The sequence below is a fragment of the Cajanus cajan genome, chromosome 4 (genome assembly GCF_000230855.2).
Source record: "Cajanus cajan strain Asha chromosome 4, NIPB_CcT2T_4, whole genome shotgun sequence".
Lineage (NCBI taxonomy): Eukaryota > Viridiplantae > Streptophyta > Magnoliopsida > Fabales > Fabaceae > Cajanus > Cajanus cajan.
Window position 1 is genome coordinate 71,146,119 of NC_138520.1, and position 8,718 is coordinate 71,154,836.

Below are 8,718 nucleotides of genomic sequence, written 5' to 3' on the forward strand. Positions count from 1 at the left end.
TAACATAACATTTGCAGTAAAATATCAAATAATTTACATATATTCTTAAATATTTAAAATTTTTATAATAAAAAATAAAATTGATTATGTTGACTAGATTTACTTAACTCAACATGTTTATGAATTGTGAGCAGGTTGGGTAAGATTTAAAAAAATGCGAGTCCTGACTTAACTAAACCTATTAAATTTTAATCGAGTCAAGTAATAAATCCATCAAAACCCGACCTAATCTGACTCTCTTATACCCTACTCCATACTAATAACATGATTAAAAAAATTAGCATAGATAAAAAATTGTTATTATAAGTATTAATTACTTTATAAAATTTATGTATTACTTTAAATGACAATTTATTTAAAATATAGTGAATAAATTAAGGCATTAAATACAACAATAAAAAAAATTATATCTCAATGCATACAGATCTTTTGCGTTATGTTTGCTTCGTGATTGCTTCTAGGGATGGCAACGGGGCAGATCGGGTACGGGTTTCATGATACCCGTTCCCGCGACTCAAATTTATCTCCGTACTCGTACCCGTACCCACTGGGTATGTAATTTCCGTCCCCATTCTCGTCCCCGTCGGGTATCAGATATACCCGTACCTGTAAAAAATTATTATTATTTTTTTACAAAAAAATACAATATTTTTAAATTATTTTTTCATTATATTATCATTATAATTAAATTGTTTCTTTATCTCATATTTTAATCAAGAGATTTCTTAATAATTAAACAACTATAAATATTTCACATTATAATAAATAATTACACAATAAAATATTAATTTTTTTTAATATAATTCAATCAGGAACGGGGATGGGTATGGGGTGGGTATGTATATACCCGTACCCGTACCCGTACCCGGTCAAACCAGGTATTTTTCGTCAAATTCAGGACAGGTTCGAGTATTACCCACGAGTACGGGTTTATTTATCATTCCTAATTGCTTCTTTTCAACGATAATATTCACCAACCACATGGTATGCCTACGAGCATCTCAAATACAAAGTTTTTGTGCAAGTAACAATATTTATTAGTAACTTCTATTAATGTGATAATATGACATATGAAATTGCTTAAAAATAAGAAATGAGTATGAAATAAACATTACTTAAAATACACATTATTCTTATAAATTAAAAATATTATTTATTATATTTAATTAAATTAATGATTAATTATAATAGTTACATTAATTTTTAAAGTTGTACAAAAATAAATTATAAATAAAAAATTATAAAAGTGTGAGTTGCTTATAAGATCTTACCATTGAAGCAAAATTTGTAAAATTGTAATGTGAGTAACTTAAGAATAATGCAATATGTAACAACTCGCCATAGTCCTTACACTTAGAGAAATCGCACTAGCTATACAGATAGACTAAGAAAAGATATTAATAACTATGTTTCAATGCACAAAATATAACACCAAATATGTACAGTCATCCCAAAAATAATATCTTCCTAGTGCCGGTCAAGCACAGACAAAACAGCTACCCAAGTGGTAACTTTGACACGAAGACAAAACTCCTCATCTCGCAGCAGTCACCGCGACCATCTCTAACCTAACCTTGATCTGCTCCCATACACAGTATGATCATTGCAGTCCATCCACATGGAAACAGAAGAGTAAGCTAGAGTTCAATAAACAACCATACAAGTATAGAACAATAATCTATACTATATAATCATCGAATCAAGTCCCAAAGGGACTTCCATCTCAATCAATCATCAATTCATCAAACATGAAGTCAACACCATACACTTCATCATACTAGAAATCATGCAACAATAGCAACTTATGACATATATCAATGCATATCAATCATCTAATGCGTCGTCACACATACACCTAGGAGATCTCCCTAACAACAAAGCAATATAAGTGACATCCCAATCCTACCGAAACCACCCCAATCGTTTTCACGCCCAATGCGCCCGCTTGGCCACAACTAAATAGGATATAAATCCTCACTTGGGTTTATTTGGACGATGTCACTTACACACTTGGAAGTTCAGTTTCACAGTCAGGTATAGCACAGCTGGATACAGGCTTACCACAACCTTGGCATGCATTACCAAGCCACTTGTGGAGTTCGCCCACCGACTATCCACAAGGAACCACGCATCTTTCCCAGTACTTGGTTAAAGGAATAACTCTCAACCTCATACCCCGCTCCAACACTAACTAAGGACTTAGAGGAGACTCACCCAAATCAGTGGTCTATCTAAGCACCATTCTCACCCAAACCAGTGGCCTATCCAAGCACCACTCTCATCAATCAGTGGTCTATCCAAGCACCACTATCAAGAGACTCTATGTGAGCTCTTCCAGTTCTAAAGCATTTTCCCTTTCCTCAAGTCCTAGGCTAGAAACATGTCATAAGACATCACATGCAATAATGCATCATACATCATACATGGTCTATCCACAATCATGATCAATAATCATCCTCATATGAACATATACACATGTCATATCATATTTAAACATTCATACATGATCCAACTTCACTCTTAAACATGCAAAAGCATCATCTTCAATCAACATCATTAAGCATATTCACGCCCAGCGCAGCCAACTCGCGCCCAGCCTAATATCTAACCTGAGAGCTCTAAGGCTCATTCACACCTAGCGCAATCAACTCGTGCCCGGCGTCCTTCAAACAGAGGCTCACAAGTGTTTCCACACCCGGCACGTACACCCTGCGCCCGACGCCAAATCAAACATAGACTTCCAAGGGTCTTCACGCCCGACGCATCAACCCTGCGCCTGGCGCCACATCAGTAAAACACCAAATAGGGTCACTATCTAATATCACGCCAGGCGTGGTTCTCCCCACGCCTGGCGTGAACTCATCTAGAGACTTCCATTTTCAATCACGCCCAGCACGACTAGCCTCGCGCCCAGCGTGATCAAGAAATGGTTGCCTTTGATGAATGCAGAAACCCCCAAAACCTAGAAAATTCCATCTAAAACCTGAAAATCAGGAAATCTAGCCACATGCAATCCATGAAACACGACACATATGCTTCACACAATTCAAAAATAACCTCAGATTCAACAAGCATCTAACATACGCATCAAAATCATCAAAAACCCTTATTTTTCCCAAAACCCCGAAAATGAGAAGTTTCTCCAATCCAACCATGGATTCTTAAAATTCATGCATCAATGAAGTTCCTAAACTCACATGCAACCAAACAACCTACATTCTAGCTTATATCACCTGAAAGATTGGCTCAAGAATAGCCACAAATTGAGAAGAAGAAGAATTTCCTTCGAAGCTCGACTCCCGGACTTCAATCCTCCAAAAGCAAAATTTTTAGCCTGAATTCCAAGAGAAGACAAAAGAGATTAGTAATCTAGAAGAGAAGAAGAATCAAAAAGAGAAATTTGGGAGAGAAAGAAGCTCATGAACCCAGAGTCTTTCTCTCTAAAACTTCTCTCTAAGTTTCTTTGAGAATGAACTTATGAAGTCCCTTTCTCAGAGAAACCCTTATATACTCTTCTCTCCAAAGTCAACTAAACTCTGAAATCTACTCACAACGTTACACAATAGATCCTATCTAAAGTAAAATAAAAACATTAATAAGTTACTTTTAAAAACCATCACTGGAGATGTTCTGATCTCGCTTATAAATCTCATATTTAGGAGCTCTCCGACTTGCTTTTCAACTTCTTCAGCTCGCTTTGGACTCGTCCAACTTCTCTTTTGACATATTGGCTTCACACATTGATCTATGGACGAAGAGTGACAAAACATCTCTAGGTCAAGTCATGACAAATCCATTGGAAACCAAGTAAATACATCAATGTTTTTTCTTAAGCAGGTTGTTTAGCTCACCCTTGATTTGTTGTAGAAAATTTGACTATATCTTAACTATTTGAAAGTCTCTTTGGATACAAACTTAAAAATATTTTTGAGAGTTTTGCTACTGAAACATATTATTTATTTCCAATAGAAAAACTCTCAAAATGCTTCTAACTTCCATCTAAACAAGATATGAGTAGGGTTTGGTCGATTTTATATTCACCAACTCCCCTTGTGGTTTTGATATCCATTTTACTTGTTCAAACTTTTTTCTATAATGCAAAGTTGTTGCAGAGATCCCACATTGATTAGTGTATATAAGTGGGGAGCAATTATCACCTTGTAAGTTAGTTTTGTAAAGTTGAATTAGACTCTTAACTCACTTTCTTAAAATGGTATCAATGTCTATCATAGAAACTCCTATTGTTGGACTTATCTAGCCGACTATCGGGTTGTTATGTTAGGATCATTTGTGGGTGTATAATCCTGCAAATTTTATGTTTGAGATGTTTAGTCCTCGATATAAGAGATGTGTGTTGGAGATCTCACACCGACTAGAAATAAGGTCAAAGCAATTTTCACCTTACAAGTTGGCTTTTGTAAGGATGAATTAAACTCTTAATTCTCTTTCTTAAGATAGTATCAAAGCATATTAAAGTCCATCCTAGCGAGTGTTGTTGGGCTTATTAGTTCACCCGCTACTAAGTCGCTATTAGACCACTTGTAAAAGTCCAGTCCTACAAATTTCACGCTCAAGATGTTTAGTCCTCAATGTGAGGGAGGTGTGTTACAAAGATCCCACATTGACTTGTGGTATGATCAAATTAATGTATATGAGTGTGGAACAATCTTCACCTTCCATGTAATTTTTTTTCCTTCTTACTAAATTGAATTAAAAACTACAGTTGCTAATTTTCATTTGGTCTTGTCGAAAAGAAAGATCTTTAAATTTTTTTTAATTAATTTATTATTGCTAATCTCGTATATAAGTAAAGTGTGAATATGAGTATTTAAGTACTCAACAGGTATAAAAATGAAGATCAAAATTACTACTCACATGAATATAAAGTTGAGTACAAGTATTATCATTCAACGCAGGAACTAGACAAGTCCTATAAGACCTATCTAAACCCTGTCCATTCTCATTCCTACTTCACACAATTTGAAACAAATAAACAAGATGAATCAAAATCTAATCCTTCAATTAGAATACTTTATTTTTAATTTTTGATTACTTTCAATGTATGGATATCTTGTATATTATTATTATTATTTAATATAAAAATATAATTAATGTTATAATTTTAATAGTCAACCTATAAATATTTAATAGTGAGATTAAAATTATAAATTTTATAACATTGATAGAGCGAAATTATAGATTAAATATTATAAAAATCAAAACTACAATTTGATTTAATCAATAGTAAAAAAAAAAAGAAAAAGCTAAGAAAAAAAATTGAATAACAAAGATAACTTATAAATAAAAAATCTAATAAAAATTGTATGCAATATAAAAGTAAAGGTATTAATTTTATTTATCATGTTAACTTCTTATATGAATGATGATTTTTAATTACCAATAGTTAAAATATTTATTAATCTCACTACTAGAAAAGTATCATTTTTCTGAGAATTTTCCTGCAAAAAAATATTCGTAGAAATTTTTTGCAAATTTTCTTGCAAAAAAATATTCGCAGAAATTTTTTTGCGAATTTTCCTGCAAAAAAATTTTGTAGAAATTTTTTGCGAAAAATAATTTACAGATATTTCTTACAAATTTTGCTACAATTTTAATAATCATGGAAAAAAAATTTCATAGTAAAAATTTGCAGAAAATATTGTAAGAATTTTATTTTATTTTATTGCAGATTTTCTTGCAAAAATAAATTCGCAAGTAATGTTTACTAAATGGTTGAAAAATTTTGCAGATAATTTTTCCGGTGGATTTTCCTGCAAATTTTAATCTGCAGGAAAAATAAAAAAAATATTTAAATTCATAAGTTTAATATTTTAAAAAAATTTCAAGTCCCACATCGATTGAAAATAAAACAATTAAAAAGTATATAAGTTGGGGCAACACTTACCTTATAAGTTGATTTGTATAGTTGAGTGTTAGGCTTATAATCTACAATCTTAGAATTTAAAAGATTATGTATCACATGTTGGAGACATGAAAATAAAAGATTATGAATTCTTAAAAATTAGAATTTATAGTAATTTCTTTAATTTTTTTCGTAAAAAATATTCCTGCAGAATTTCTTGCGAAAAAATTTGCAGGAAAGTTTCCTGCGAATTTTTTTTGTAGGAAAATTTCCTGCAAATTTTTTTTGCAAGAAAATTTCCTGCAAATTTTTTTTGCAGGAAACTTTCCTGCAAATTTTTTTCGCAAGAAATTTCGCAGGAAAATTTCCTGCGAGTTTTAAAATTCGCAAAAATATATTATCCACGAAGGTATTACCTGTAAATAAAATTTCGCAGAAAAATTTGTAGAAACGTTTGCTGCGAATTTTTATAAAAAATTTGCAGGAAAAGCCACATATAATAGGATAAATTATAGTAGTGTCTCTTCAATATATATATTATTACAAGTAGAATAATTTTCCTACCTAAAATAACATAGCTTAGACCTTTTTTTTTCTTAATTTTTTTTACCCTTTTAAAATTTGAACATTCCTATTTATTGTAAAATAAATCTATTATTATTTAATAAATTGAATATACTTCAATTAAGCACATAAATAAATTTTTTTTATAAAAAACTTGAAATATTATAAGAAATATGATTAATATTTTTAATGCATATAATGGTGAAATGATAGTTAATTTTATTTATTTTTAACATAATTTAAATTCAAATTTATAATAATATTCTAAAAAATATTTTTTGTTTTGTCAAAATTACATACTCAGACCTATTTTTTCTTAAGTTTTTTAAAGTTTTAAAATTCAAATGTTTCCTATTAATTATAATTTTTTTATTAATATTTATTAAATTAAATTACTCTAATTAAGCACATAAATAATCTTTCATAGAGAATTCGAAATATTATAAGGAACACAATTAATATATTAAATGCATATAATAGTAAAATGATGGTTATTTTTTAATTTAATTAAAATTAAAATTAAAGTTTATTTATGAGACAATTTATTATGATTAATTTCTTATATGCATGTAATGGTGAAATAATGATTTTTTTTTTATCCTGGGTGATAAATTTCATTTTCTCTCACTTATTTTTTTCTTCTTCTTTTCCTACATTTCTTTAATGATGCTAGATAATTGTTAAGAAGTATAAGACCTCTACAATGTTTTCTTCATTCTCACTCCCTTTCAGTTTCTCATCTTCTATCACATCTTCATTCTACTGTCAATTTTTTCTCATCATTTATATTCATACTCTATTGACAATTTAGCATACCTTAATGCACATTGTTAATTAACTTTTATATAGTTTATTTTACTTTTTTTTTTTGTCTTTTTTACTATTTTTTTTGTTATTGAAAATTTGAGCAAACTTCATCCAAACATTGAACAAATATAATAATATATTTTCCAGATCATTTATCTCTTTTGTACTTTTCTATTAACATTTTTATGAGTTAATTTTCAATGATCTGATAATTGTTCATTTCCTGCATTAATCATATGAGTGTTAAGTTGACTCAACAAGGAAAGGAAATCTCGAAACATAGGTGGAACAAAAGCTTCAGTGCTACATTTCACAATAATAAGTTGTCATCCTTAATACATTTCATAATAAAGTATCATCTCTTTATTTATAATTTTTCTTAAGATATTTTTTTGAAATATCATTGAGATACAAATATTTTAATGATATAATAACTTTTATTGTGTTTTTTAAAGGAGGATAAATTCTTATCATGAGAAATTATTGTAAATAATTATTTAAATCTTGTTGTGGGAAAGATCTAGGTAAAATTATAAAAATAATTTATATGTACTTTGATAAAAACACTACTTGCATTCCTATAAAATTATGAAGCAATTATTCAAATGTCATGTTTTTTTTTCTATACCTAATTTTGTGTATTTCGTATTTTTAAACCTTAAAATCATTAAAAAAAAAAGACTAGTGGTATAAAAAAAAAAGAGTAATTGGATGATCAATATAATATTTATTTAGAAATTATTAACAAATTTTTTTAATTTATATATACATATGCATATTTATAACTTTTTTATGGGGAAGTAAATACATAATTGAATTGCAAATTAAAAAAAATTCAATATTTCTTAATTAGGTATTAAACTCATAACCACCTTAAAAATTTTATATTTTTGTAGAGTATGTGAATTGGTTCAATTTTTGGGAAACAATTTATACCTTTTTAGTCTTTGAAAAGAACCTCACTAAAAAGTATTTAACTTATTTTATGCAATTGTGTAGTAAATGTTATTTATACTCTTCAATTTTTTCCTTCACTATTTAATTTTATAATCATTTTCTAAATTAAACTTATTCATAAATTTAATTTTATAAATTTTGCTCATTTTTATGCGTAGTCTTGCATCAAATCACACTAAAATAATCTTAATTAGTAAGATGCGCTAGTAATATCCAAAATGTGTTACATATCAAAGATTTATCCCAAATAGTAACGTAAAATTGACGTTATAAAGTGATAATTTTTTTAGGTTAAAACCCTATTTTGATCCCTTATAATTTTTTTTTGTTTCAATTTAGTCTCTTATAAATTTTGCTCATTTTTATGCGTAGTCTTGCATCAAATCACACTAAAATAATCTTAATTAGTAAGATGCGCCAGTAATATCCAAAATGTGTTACATATCAAAGATTTATCCCAAATAGTAACGTAAAATTGACGTTATAAAGTGATAATTTTTTTAGGTTAAAATCCTATTTTGGTCCTT